The following is a 14347-nucleotide window of genomic DNA, read 5'->3' on the forward strand; positions in this document are numbered from 1 at the left end:
CTTTAATAGGTATTCTTTCTGTTATTTCCTGCAACAATTTCATATATTCATATATGTATGTATATATATATATATATATATATATATATATATATATATATATATATATATATACATATATATATATATTATATAAAACTGCTAGCAGGAATATATATTATATATATATATATAGTCTAAAATATATATAAACAGATATACAAAAACACTGATAGTATATATATAAAATATATATATAATATATATATATATATATATATATATATATATATATATATATATATATATATATATATATATATATATATATATATATATGTATATATGTGTGTATATGTGTGTGTGTGTGTGTTTGTGTGCATAATACATGCATTCTTTAGAGTTTGCATGGTGATTTTGCCCACAGTTTGCGCATTTTGGTTCACCACACATCGACGGTGTGGCGTGTTTGTTAGATTCACAATACGTACATACAGTTGTATTTCGCCAATTTTTCTTTATATGTCCATTCTTACCATAGTTTTGGCATTATAGTGGCTTGAAACATATGTTCTTATTTCCCTGTTTTGGCCCACAATTTAAATTTGTAAAGGTAATTCATGGCATTCAAAATTTTTTTCCTAATCTCAATATTTGTCTATTAGTTTGTCTACTTGTTACGTTATATATTTCAAATTCCTGTACGTTATTATACCTCTTTTTAAGGGAATCTTGTAACATATTCTCTTCTATTGGTTCGTCATTATTATGAGGAAGTACTATATTACCCTGTACACTTCTCATACTACCACGTTTTTTCACTTTTACGTTTACGTTAGCAATGTGTGTTATACTTATGTAATTTTCGGATTAATTTTCTTTTGTAGTTCTATCAACCAGAGGTTTAGTGTCTATTCAATAGGCAATTTTCTAATTTTAAAGCAGTTATTTTGTTTTCGTTTTTAAGGTGGTGAGCCTTGACCAACTTCCACTTCCAAAAAGAGTCAAAGTGCCTCAAGGTCGGGTCTTGTCTGCATCTAGTTCTTCTTTGCCTTCTGTAGGGTATTACTATATTAATATCATCTCTATTTATTTGAACTGAGTTTTCATCAGAGCTGTCCTTTGTCAAGCCAGAGGTCAAACGGCTTTTAGACTGTCATCATATGACCATGTATTCTAATTTTATCCCGGATGGAGGCCCCTCTCACCAAGGAGGCCCAACAGGGGGAGGAACAACATTGTCACTTGCAGTGGTAACTGCTCTCGGATCCTCACCTGGATATACACCATACCCTCAGTGCCTTAACGGTCGTCCTCGCTTGATCGCGCCAAGTACTCCAGTTACGGGTGGAGAGGTATACCGTCCACCTCCACCCTTCATTTATGTTATAAGAGCAGTCTTTTCCACATTTCAGTAGCATGCAAATACTGTCAATGATAAAGGAAGAGGGAAGCAGGAAAACTTAATTGATGGAAGAGTAAAAGGACGGAGGATTCCCAATGTTTGGTTGAACCCACTGCAGAGATGAAAGGCACCATATTGCATTCAACCCCTGCAGGGTCCTAAGCCGCCACCTCGACAAGGGGTTGGGATCAGGAGAGAGAGAGAGAGAGAGATTGGGAATATTTAATTTAATTACAAGCGGAAAAAATTGACAGTTGAAATAATATGAATAATAAGATGGTCATGATGATAACGGCAATGTAATAATAATAATAATAATAATAATAATAATAATAATAATAATAATAATAATAATAATAATAATCGTGTCTACTGCATGTACATGGCTCACTGTGTAGTAAATTGACGATATATGAGGATATAAAGGGGCAATATAGACAATTAATTTACTTGAAAGTATCCTCTTTCGCTAAAACTACCAGCTCTGCAGAATGCAATTATTGGCTAAACAAAGAAAAGAATAATAATAGAAATAGTACTAGGATAAAACAGGAAATAATGATAGTATGATAGCAAAAGCCACAACAACTTCAGTAAAAATAAAGGAAAAATCATTGTCGTAATTCGAGGCCGAATGATACAATCGCTTGTTTTCCCGGAGATTCCCTCCCGAAATGAACTTGGAAGTACTAAGTCCTTGGCTTAGTTCAGTGAAGATGTTAATTTCTGCTTTAGAATTTTCAGGGATCTTCCATTTTTTTTTTTTTTTTTAGAAATGTCATTTTAGGGCAAGAGAGAGAACAAGACCAAGATAATCCTTGTGTGCTTGTCAGCCGGAGGGAGGGGAGGGGGAAGGGTGAGGGAGTGGGGGCAATATGAGACATGGCTCACAGCGAGACCTGAGGGATAGACAGTGGATACTAAAATGAATCGAGTCTGGTTTTTTTTTTTTTTTGACACTTTGTCTTCTTTTGAAATTATAATAACTTTCTTTTATCTGTCTTTTCTTCAAGTGCAATTTCTGTTTGTCTTATCTGAATTAGCTTGGTGAAGCATTTTATGAATGGATGTAACTACTCGAGTTGAAGCCAGGACCTTCAGCTCATGCCTTTCATAACCATAGATAGAGTTAATGAATTTTCTTAATCGTCCTAAAATGATTTCACAGTAATAGTGGAAATATTATGGCGATCTTCTTGCACGCATTTTTTGTCTTCATTTAGAAGTAATAAGTTTTGTTCTGCACATAAGACTTGAAAACGAAAAGTAAAGACTGAAGTTGTAATCTGGTTAAAAATGATCTTGAGGGATTCCCGAAAAAAAAAAAAAAAAAAACAACTTTTATTTCATGTGAGTCGTAATAAAAAAAACCATAAGATTACAATGCAAAACTTTATACAAAAATACTTTTCTACTAAAAAATTATTTCGTAGAAACAAGATATTAATATGAATAAAGGTATATAAAGGTCATTAACATATGTTCCAAGAAAAGGGCTTCATTGTTGTCGTGAGGTGAAATTTGAATGAAAATGTTCATCTTCCTGGTGTTTAATTGTGAAAATGGCCGGCGGAAGAACTCTGGAAAACAGGATGGTAAAAAGGAATAAAATCCGGCATCCCCAAAATGAAATCACGCAGAACAAAGGCGGAAAAAACTTTGCCCTTGCAACTTCTCCAGTCTTCGAAGATGACGTAAATGTTTCATTTCCACACGAGGTAACTGATGGTTGCTGTTGCGTTTCGCAAGTGATGTTTTCTGACAAGATTCGGCCTCTCAAAAGCACTTTCCCTTGAAATAAAGTACGTTTAAGTGTCCTTTCGAATCACTTAATGATGACTGTCACTGTTATTGCTATCGATGTAGTGGGTCTTGTTTTCCTCAATTATAATTAACCTCACACCAAACATGTATATATATATTTTCTAAATAGGTTGCAGTCAGGAAGCAAGAAATGCTCTCTCTCTCTCTCTCTCTCTCTCTCTCTCTCTCTCTCTCTCTCTCTCTCTCTCTCTCTCTCTCTCTCTCTAAACAGAAGCTACGAAGTGTTATCTGTGTACTCCAAGGTTTCAGCGGGTAGGATATCTTGAGCTTATGGTTGATATCTAACCTTGGTTCGTAATTAAACGAAATGCCAACTTAATATAACGAACGTAAGGTCATTTAACCTTGCAGTCATCTACATCAGTCGAGAAATCTCCCCTAATAAACGAGTTTTTGCCTCATCCCAGTTTAATTTCCTTGCCTTTTGTTATAATTCCATACAACTCTATTTTATTCAAGACTAGCTGACCAACAGGGAGCTGCCCAGGAAAACTCTGAATTACAACCAATAAACTCTCTCTCTCTCTCTCTCTCTCTCTCTCTCTCTCTCTCTCTCTCTCTCTCTCTCTCTCTCCCTTTCCTGTTAAGATAGTTGCTTCAATTACATTGCCCAGTATTTTTGACATTATATTTCACCCCTTCTCAACCCCCCATTCCTTTCGGGGGCTGAATTTGGGCTTAAAGGGCATTGGGAGTGTCACAATTCGTCTCAGCGGCCTTGAAAACTATGGATTAGACGCTAATATCTGTCTTTTTTGGGGCTATTTTTACATCACCCGCTTTCCACAACCTTTACACCCACCCCCTTTGGTGCCAGTGATGTATTACCCACACAGTGTTCTTTTCCAGATAGTAAGGTTTGGTTGAAATTGCTCAATGCATTTCAGAGTTATGCTGGAACATACACACATACATACATACATCCATTTTTATATATATAGATTAGTCAAGTGAATCTTTTTCCTTCCTCATGCGTTACATAACTATTCATTTGTAAACTGGTGCGACAAATTTAGTAAATCATCTTTAGATGTCATTTGTAGCGCATCCTTTTCCCTTCCTACCCACTTCTGAGTAGTCTTTTTAATAATATAATTTTCATATTCACCTTGTATGAAATCACCCCAACTTTTATCTTTATTCGGATGTGTTAACTCTATCCCTCTCTCTCTCTCCCTCTCTCTCTTTCGCTCTTTCTCTCTCGCTCTGTGCATAGATGCCATGGGCACTAATAAACCCACATTGGAACAATTTCCATTTTTGACAAATTTTTGTCTTTTTGACCAATTTCGCCCTCCAAAGTCGGTATCTGGTCAGTCAACAGTATCAATCTAGACACCTTGACTCACGACCTGGGTATGGATGAGAGGGACACCAATAACCTCATATAAGACTATTTTCCCAGCTTTGGTTTATGTTTTTTTTTTCTGTTTACCAAATTATGACTATAAAATCGGTATTTAGTATGTCAGCCAACCATGACATGTCGAGTCCCGACGTAGGCTTCCAGCTATCTAAATAATAGAACTGAAACTCGAGATTCAAAAATACTACATGGAATAAAAGTAGAAAAGAGTGGTCAGCATCTTGGCACGAGGCTATATGAACCTTGACAATAAAAAATGTCATATGAGATACCAGCGAAAAAAAAAAAGTCCACAGCATCTATACACAGGCTATATGAATCCTTGAATTCAAAAGGAAACTTGGAATACTAGCAACTCAGAGCGCCATGCATAAAGGTTGCCAGCTATATAAATGATAAAAATGAACCTTAAAATAAAATTAAAATATTGCATGAAAATATTGAAAAAAAGCACTGGGTAACACAACTACGTAAATCTTGAAATTCAGAAATGATGCATGGAATACTACTAAAAAAAAGGGTTCCCAGCACGGAGGCACACGGCTATGTGAACCTTGACATTAAAAAACGACACTTGGAACATTTGCAACAAACATAATCGTAGACACAGTCACAATAATGGTTACAAATGAGCATATTACTGAATATATGTTAACCCCATTTATGGATAAAATTTTTGGAATGACCAAGCACCCAGTTGACAAGGAATATCGTACGCAGTTTTAGAAATTCAGATTTATCAACGCTATGTGAGCTTTTTTTTTATAACAGGCCAACATTAGCATTTATATCACTTTGGTTTTACCATTCAGACATACAAATAGACTTGTAAAACTATGGACTATGGGTGATTTCCGAATATATTTACTAGTTTATGTCAATCAAACTTTACATTTCATTAATAAAGAATACCTTCTAATATTTTATTATACTTTCTTGGAAATGAATGGGAGTTTTACTAATTCAAGAATATATTTTTTAGATGCATATAGCCATTCCTCTCAGATATCATTTACATTAATTGCGTTACGTCATTCTTTTATAAAACTGATATTCAGAAGAAATAAATACCTCCGACGCCTCTATAATATTGGGAATGCCGTGTCACTTACAATGATGGTGTTTTTGCGTGTTTGCGAGAGAGACAAAAAGGGAATCATATAAAGGGTAAGAATGGTAGGTACTTATATTTCTTGGAAAAATTATACTATCTTTTGTGCCATATAAGGTACATAATTTGTATAGGTTCAGGTTAAAAGAATAAAAGGAGACAATTCTTTCCTTTGAGGCCTCCTTTACCTTCGAAGATTATTTTTGCAAATTCTATGTTTGGAGTCTACAGGTGGTGAATTCTTTTGTTTTCGGTCTAAGCAACATGGGTAATTGCAAAATAGACTATTAGAAACCGTAAAAATTTTCGGTCGTCTGAAATTTCCGCATTGTTTTTTTATATTAGTTATGTATTTCCCATTCACCTTTTATTCAAACCTTGTCTCCATTTTCGAATGGTAATCAGCCACGTGCGGTCGTTTTCTGCTCGTTTACCTTCTGGCGTTGAGTCTGGTGGGCCTGAACGCTGGAATACTACCTTGGGAATAGGGTCTGGGATTATCCAGAGTCCTACTGACAGATTCCAATTCCTTGTTTGATTTGTGATGGCGGCCAAAAGTCAGGGGGAAAGTGGAAATCGTATTATCTGCCTGTAAAAAAAGGAAGATTCCAAAATCCGCCATTGTCAATAAAACAAGGAATTGGTGGCTGTCAGAAGGACTTGGGATAATCCCGGCGCCCTATTTTCAAGCTAATATTCTGGCGGTCACGCCCACCAAATTCGACGAAGGTGGAAGATACAGAGAGCTGTAAACAAAGCAGGTCATTTTTGTCAAAGATCACAGGTATCTCGAATATCACCCACGTCGTCTGTCATATCTACATGTGACATGTAAATATGATGCCACCTACCAAATATCCACATTCACAAAGGATCAGTATTATAAATCATTGTTAACAGAACGGTGGTAACTCGCTCTTGCTATTGTGAATTGGTTCGAATCCCACTACAGGAAGGGAGGGGTTTACTTCATCAATATTCTTCAGAGTTTCATCAACAAAGTATTGCTTTGATAAGACTGTGTTAGTTCGACAACAGTCGTTCAAAAGAGATCCAGGTAACTATTGGAAATTTACACACAAACACATGAACACTCATTGACATATATATATATATATATATATATATATATATATATATATATATATATATATATATATATATATATATATATATATATATATATATATATAGTTGTAATACCATAATACTCTCTCAACTACTTGATTTCTTCACTCTTTGGGTACGTCCGTAGTAAGATTAAATCCCATCCATAAGCATCAAAACGAGGTCACATTACCCACCTAACCATGTTATCCTCCTTCCTTTGTCAGATGGGCAACATAACCAAGTTCAGATACTCCGGATGCGGGTTGTTCACACCCTTCCTTCCAAAACGAGGCCATTATAGTTATTACAGTTACATTCATATAAGGTATAAAGTGACCAGTAGATTCTATATATAAGAACAGCTATTCATAAAATGATAGTTAAATTATTCTTTCTTAAAATATAAGTATGAATACAGCAAGGCAGAAGTAAAGACACCTAATCAGGAAAAAGATTAGCTACAACAAGAACAAATTAGGCGCAAGCCCCTTCTCCACGACATTAAAATAACGGAAAGACAGACTGTCGTTGTTCCAAGACGCTTTCTTGCTTATGATTTCAGTGGCATCAGAAATTCTGATGGTTAACATATCACTTCATTTTTCTACAATAGAAAATTAATTAAATCCACATCACATCATAAGCTGAAAGGTGACCAGTACTTAAAATTCAAGAAAAGTTGAAATGTTACATTTATCTTCAATATTTCGAAGCATGATTCGATGTAATTTTAGTATTTTTAAAGAATTCAGTATTTGCATTGGCCTTCATCAGCAAAATTCCTGCAGCACCAAAGACTAATATTTGTGGAAGACGTTTTATGTAAAAAATTACAACCTAAATACAATTATGTAACATTTGAGCATAATACTAAAATAAGCGTCGAGCAGGTCTTAAATGAAAAACTTTTAAAATGAGTCTAGGACAATTATATTTCATGGACAATTACCCCCATGGACAATTATATCGAGGACAACTACCCCTGGGACAACTACCCCCTAGACAACCATATATAATTAAAATGTTTTTTCACTTTTGCCAAAGCATATACAGGAAAATTCAGTCTAATGGATTTCAGCAGCGATACCAAGATGATAGAGAGTTTTCCATCGCGATGAAAATGATAGCCTCTTTAGCTCTAGTACCGGCTTGTGATGTTGATAAATCATTTGAAACCCTGTGTGAATTTCTCCCCTGAAACATACGAAGTGCAAGACTATATTTGAAGACACCTACTTAGGGACGTCCATGTCGAAGAGGACGACGGCGCGAACCATTGTTTGGAATAGAGTTATGGAATATGTATAACAGAACTGCAGATGAACTTCCTAGAACAAATAATGCAGTGGAAGGGTATACAGGAGTTTTTTAGCAAATGTTGGTTGTTGCCATCCAAATATTTGGAAGTTTATAACATACATTAAAAACAGAGCAAGGGTTACAACAAATGCATATGGTTCAATATATATTTTGCAGGTTTTATAGACAGCCATCTCGAAAGAAATATTTAGATGTTTCAGCCCGTATTATTTCAGTTACTGAAAATTATGGAAACAGAGATCTGGTTGAATATTTACGATCTATTGCGTATAATTTGCATTTTTAAAAAAATTTTTTCTTTTACTTTCCAGTTTAGCTTTTGTATGATTTTAACTATTTTTTGTTTTTTTCTGCTTTTCATTTTATTTTCTTTTAAGAATTTTTCAATTTTTTTAAAATTTTTAATAAATATTCATACAATAGTAGTTCTTCATTTTTCAACCTCTCTTAACACGAATATGTAAACCATAATACATATATATCATTCATTACTTATATATCGCTTAATTGCACTTCTTATGCAATTTTGAAAATTTTTTTTATAAATTTTTTCCTAAATGGTTTCAAGCTGACTTATGTCTTCGAGGGGAATTGTCCTAGGGGTAGTTGTCCTAGGGGTAGTTGTCCTCGGGGTAATTGTCCATGGGGTAATTGTCCACGGGGGGTAATTGTCCTGATACGTTTAAAATAGACTTTCACTGAACAATGAATACCTGTGTATATGCAGTCATGTCTTTTTAGCTCCTATAATGCGCTACCAGTGCTATACCAGCCTTATTGAAGCCTAAAGACATGAGTTGACAGGTAATGGCAGTGAAAGTAGAACTCAATATCGCCAGAGCCTTAGATCAAAAACTCTAAGCTGAAAAGGATGATACTGAGAATTTGCATCAAGTTTTAATTTTAATTTTTCACAAACGTCTTCCAAATGATATAATGGTAATAAAGTGTATTAAAAATTGTAAACATGCGAGGATTTAAATAACAACAAGCACCTGAAAAAATCTTGTGCTTCGAAGCAATCACACAAGAAATTATATGCCACAATCCCAGTCAGTAGGCATGTGCATTTGACTGTGTTTTTCAGAATTTCATCACTTCACTGAACAAAAGACTTCAAAGGAAGTGATAGATCCAATTACATGCAGACTTCCAGAGAAATCTCATCAGCAATCACTTTGCAAACCTAAACTAGGAACAGACTAAAATATGCAAATACAGATTTAATTTTAAAACATGCAGAAAATTATTGCTTTGTGAAAATAGATTAATATTTCATATAAGGTACTGGAAATTTTCTAGATGGAATTAGAGGTCAATTAGTACAAAGCTCATAGAAAAAGTTGTCTGGCTCCCCATAGGAAAAGTAGGAGGAGGAAAAAATTTCTTGCAATTTCTTTAACATTTTCTTCTATTCCATAACTTTTGTTTACTTGGTCCTCTGATGTTCAAGTATTGCTATGTATTTTAGGCAGAAGGCTGAATACAGCTACTCTAAATACAATTCATCACCACGGAATATTTTACTATTGCTTCAAGAATGGAGTTCATACCTGTGAGAATTGATTTCATGGAAAAGGTAGGAGTCAGGCAGTGAGTTGGGGGAGGGGGTTGCAGTTTAGTGGGAGGCATAAAGAAGTCAGTGAAATCCATGCTTAGTTTCATTTCATAGAATATAAATTTAAAACATATTTGATTCTGTTTCTGACTAATCCAAAAGATTTCTACGGAAGGTTAATAACCAAGCATGAGATATAAACTTTTTTAACCTTTTCTTTGATTACTAATCTTCTGTAGACATTTTCTGGATCAGTCTGGGACAAAATCAAATTTCTTTTGTATTTATATTCTATGGTGTTTTGATATTATTCTGTTTTTGTTTCAACACTGTTTTCCGTATAGCTTGCATATCTCTATGGCAGTGGTTAGTTAATCTTTTTAGTGATGGCACCCTAACTAATGTAATCATTAACACGGCACTCATCCAATTACTTTTGGAGGCCATCCCACCAAATAAAATGAATTAATATATATATATATATATATATATATATATAAAGGTATATATATATATATATATATATATATTACGAAAATTATATATATATATATTTTTATATATATATTTATCATGATATATATATATATATATATGTATATATATATAATTTTGACTCACGGGGGATCGAACCCAGGTCTTATGTGTAATGATAATGAGCGTTACCCACTGCCATACAAGTCTAAAAGAAGTTGGAACCTGAGAGCAACTGCAAAGGAATTACCTGGGCAAGCTAACTTGCATACCAGTAATTTAGAATTTTCCCAACTTTGACTCAGCAATGACCCAATAGACAACATTTCATCTTGAATTATCCCTTCTGAGTGAATAAGATCCAGCAAATCATCAACACACATCACGTGTGGAAAGAAATAAATTTCTTGACTCACGATCAGGTTTGGATCGAATGCCGTTTCTCTCACGGGCTCAAGCAAGTGATTACCCATTTTGTTACATGCATTGTCGAGAAGTTGGAACTTTGAGAGCAACTGCTTGATCAGTTACGCCATGTTTTGTAAGACTGAGCTAACTGTTTTGCATACCATGACGTTTTCCTTTTAGAACTTCCCGACTCAGCAATGACTTTAATAGACAACATTTCTTCTAGAATTATCCTTCTGAGCTTGCCCAGGTAATTCATGTAATTGCAGTTGTTCAGGTTCCAACTTGTTTTTAGACTTGTATGGCCCAGTGGGTAACGCCCTTGCTTTCCACCTGAGAGAAGGGTTCGATCCCGACGTTTGAGTCAGAAATTTATTTCTGTTCCAGACGTGATTGTGTGTTGATGATTTGTATCTTATTCACTCAGAAGGGATTTTTCGAATGAAATGTTGTCTATTGGGTCATTGCTGAGTCGGGAAGTTGGGAAAATACGCATGGTATGAAGCAGTTAAGAAATTTTGCCCAGGTAATAAATCTTGGGTGCAGTTGCTCTCAGGTTCCAACTCTTTTAGACTTGTATGGCCCAGTGGGTAACGTAACATTGCTTTCCACCTGAGAGACCTGGGTTCGATCATTGACGTGAGTCAGAAATTTATTTCTGTTCCAAATCTTGATTGTTGTTGATGATTTTATAATTTATATATATATATTATATATATATATATGATATATATATGAATTATATATATATATATATTTAAGTAGACATTAATGATGATAATTATATGGAAGATTTCAGATTGTAATTTTATTTCTATTTTTTTTTTTTACAAAAGTTCATTAAAAATGATCAAGCCAAGACATTTTTACGACAATCTTGCATTTATTGATAGGCACTGATTGATTGGCACCCCAAAGTGCCACGGCAAACAGTTTGAGAATCACTGCTTTAGTTTGGTGTCAGTCAACTTATTAGGGCAGTGAACAGCAGTTAATTTTTTGACGATCAATGTCTGCCACCCACAACCACGAGAAGATTCCTATCAATTTATTTGTAGGCTGCTGATAATTTTTAACATTTTGATCACCTCCTGTGTCCACCGCCCCCACCCCACCCCCTCCCGCTCCTTGAAATCAAAGCCCACTTTTGATGGTGAAATAGAATGGAAGTCATCTCCTTTTGTTGACTTTGTCTTCATCGATTTTCATGGTGGTCTTCCCTTCTTATGCAAGCAGTCATGGCATGACCTATTTTACTTTCGAAATTATTCACGTCATTCTAAATCTTATGGAATACAAAAACACTATTTTAATTTGCATCCAGGTGGGATAACATTTCAACCCCAAAACATATTCCAAGGTTTTTCCAATTTGCAAAGTCCTATTACTCGAATAAATTCGCAGAAACAGGATGAACATTTTCGGAGGGCGATATACCGCAGGAAATTCAAATAACCGCCAGAATGATTATTCATTACAATATTGCAAAAACCAATAACTGCATGAATGTTAAATTTGTAGAAGTGGCCTTTGTCAATGGCTTCAAAATATTCATATGAAAGTTTTGAGCGATCCACCCACTCATCTACAATTACTATTTTTGCCAGGCAACAATGACCAGCGTACAATAAAACAAAGATTAATTACATTTTCTATCGATACTCTCAATACTGTTGTTGGTAAAGGTAATTATACTGACGCAAGGGTAAAACCTAATAAGCAGAATCGAGCAGGTTCTCGAAAAATCTCGTTGAATAATTATTTTTAAATATTTATTTGCACTAACATAAGTGCGTATTTCTTCACCAATTTTGTGGCTCATGTGATTATGAAATTATTATTAATACTATTATTTTTTCGATCATTATTCACAATATATTCACAATCTTATGGAAATCCAAAAATACTCATTGCTTCACCTAGCAATCAGCCTCAGAATGAAAAACCTCACATGAAGAGGAAAATGAAGATATTGAGAGGATACGTGGTCTATAAAGCAAACAGATTAACAGCAGTCGAAAATTCAAGATATTAAGGCACGGTACCTTCCTTTGGGGTTTTCCTCACTCATACAAGTATATTCATCCTTAATACCACTGGAACGAAAGATCTGTGCCTCTAAAATAAAAACAAAGTCTAATATTGGGTTGAAACATATCAAGACTTGACAGCAGACTAATGACGTTGATGCTGTCGATTGTACTTTATCCAAAATGAAAATAGTCTTCTAGGGTCAATTTTTATTTGCATGAGGATGCATGCTTTTCATTTCATTTCTATTTTCTGCCATTCCATTTACGATTCCGGTAGATATTCTGGGTTAAATTACATTCTGAAAGGATTCTGAACACGAGCAAACCTGAGTGGGTTAAGTTCAGGTAAATTTTTCATCCTTATTACTATGAATCTTTCCTCTTCACAGAACTCATGTTTATCTGAAAAAAAAATGTAGTTTCTCAGGAAATTCAGAAGTTTCCAAATTTTCAGTTTTAACCTGATATTTATTGGGACAGCTTTTCTTTCACTCTTTGTAGCCATGTCTTCAACGTATTCAAATACGCAATTCAATCCAGTACACAGCACAAAAAAAAAGAATAGTTCATTTGGAGTTCTGACACTTCTCACTTACTGGTGTCCCCTATTCCCCAAAGAAGATATGAGGCACACGGGCATGATAGAAATTACAATGTTACCCTACCCAGAGCCATTCTCTTCTGAAGTACTACAGCCTGAGGTGAATTACCCCGAATAGTGGGTATCCTGAGATTCTGTTGATATCTAGATAAGCGGGAAATATCACAGCAGAAGAGGAATAGATTTCTAAAGACTGATTAATACTATAAATGAAACAATTAACATGGCCTATATTTAGATATCTGGAATCATTAAACCTGAGCATATATATTAAGTTTGTCCTCTTATGCACGCGTGACTTTATCATATTCACAAATATTAAGCCATTATTATCATATATATATAGAATTATATATACATACAAACACACATACACATATATATATATATATATATATATATATATATATATATATATATATATATATATATATATATATATATATATATATATATATATATATATATATATATATATATATATATATATATATATATATATATATATATATAATGTGTGTATATAAATGAATCACAGAGATATGGAACGTGATGAATATATAATTAAAGATAAAATCCATGAAGGAAGGAAAAACACTGGAGTGCTGTGAGGCCTTTCGACTGTCTGTCGTCCTTTACTTAGCAGACTGAAGAAATATAAAAGTAAGTTTACAAAGAAAGCTCATATAAATGACAGATGGGGATTACAAAGGAAAAATATGTACCTGGAATCCAACACAATTGAAGAATTAGTAGAACTGCCAAAACAGGGTTAAATATTTAAGAGGTTTAACAAAGGATTAGGATCAACCGTTCAGAAGCAGGGACAGGACAATTAAAAGATTATACAAGGGCGTGACTGACCACCAAAAAAATATTAGTACAACAAAATAATTCTCTTTTTTGTAACCAATAACAGTTTTTGCAAGGTGAACATTTTTACAAATAATAAATTATATTAAACACACGAATACATAGAAAATATATATAAGGTAACTAATTTGTAATGAAGCCAGTGATCTTATCTTTTAGGTCATTCTTGAACCTTTTTTAATACAGGGGTCCAAATAATACATGCCAGGGCTAAGGTTAAAATTACAGCTGAAAGTAAACTGGACAATAGCGGACTCCAAAGATTTTTTGAAGAGAAATCTTTCG

The sequence above is a fragment of the Macrobrachium rosenbergii genome, chromosome 13, assembly GCF_040412425.1.
Source record: "Macrobrachium rosenbergii isolate ZJJX-2024 chromosome 13, ASM4041242v1, whole genome shotgun sequence".
In the NCBI taxonomy this organism is placed as follows: Eukaryota; Metazoa; Arthropoda; class Malacostraca; order Decapoda; family Palaemonidae; genus Macrobrachium; species Macrobrachium rosenbergii.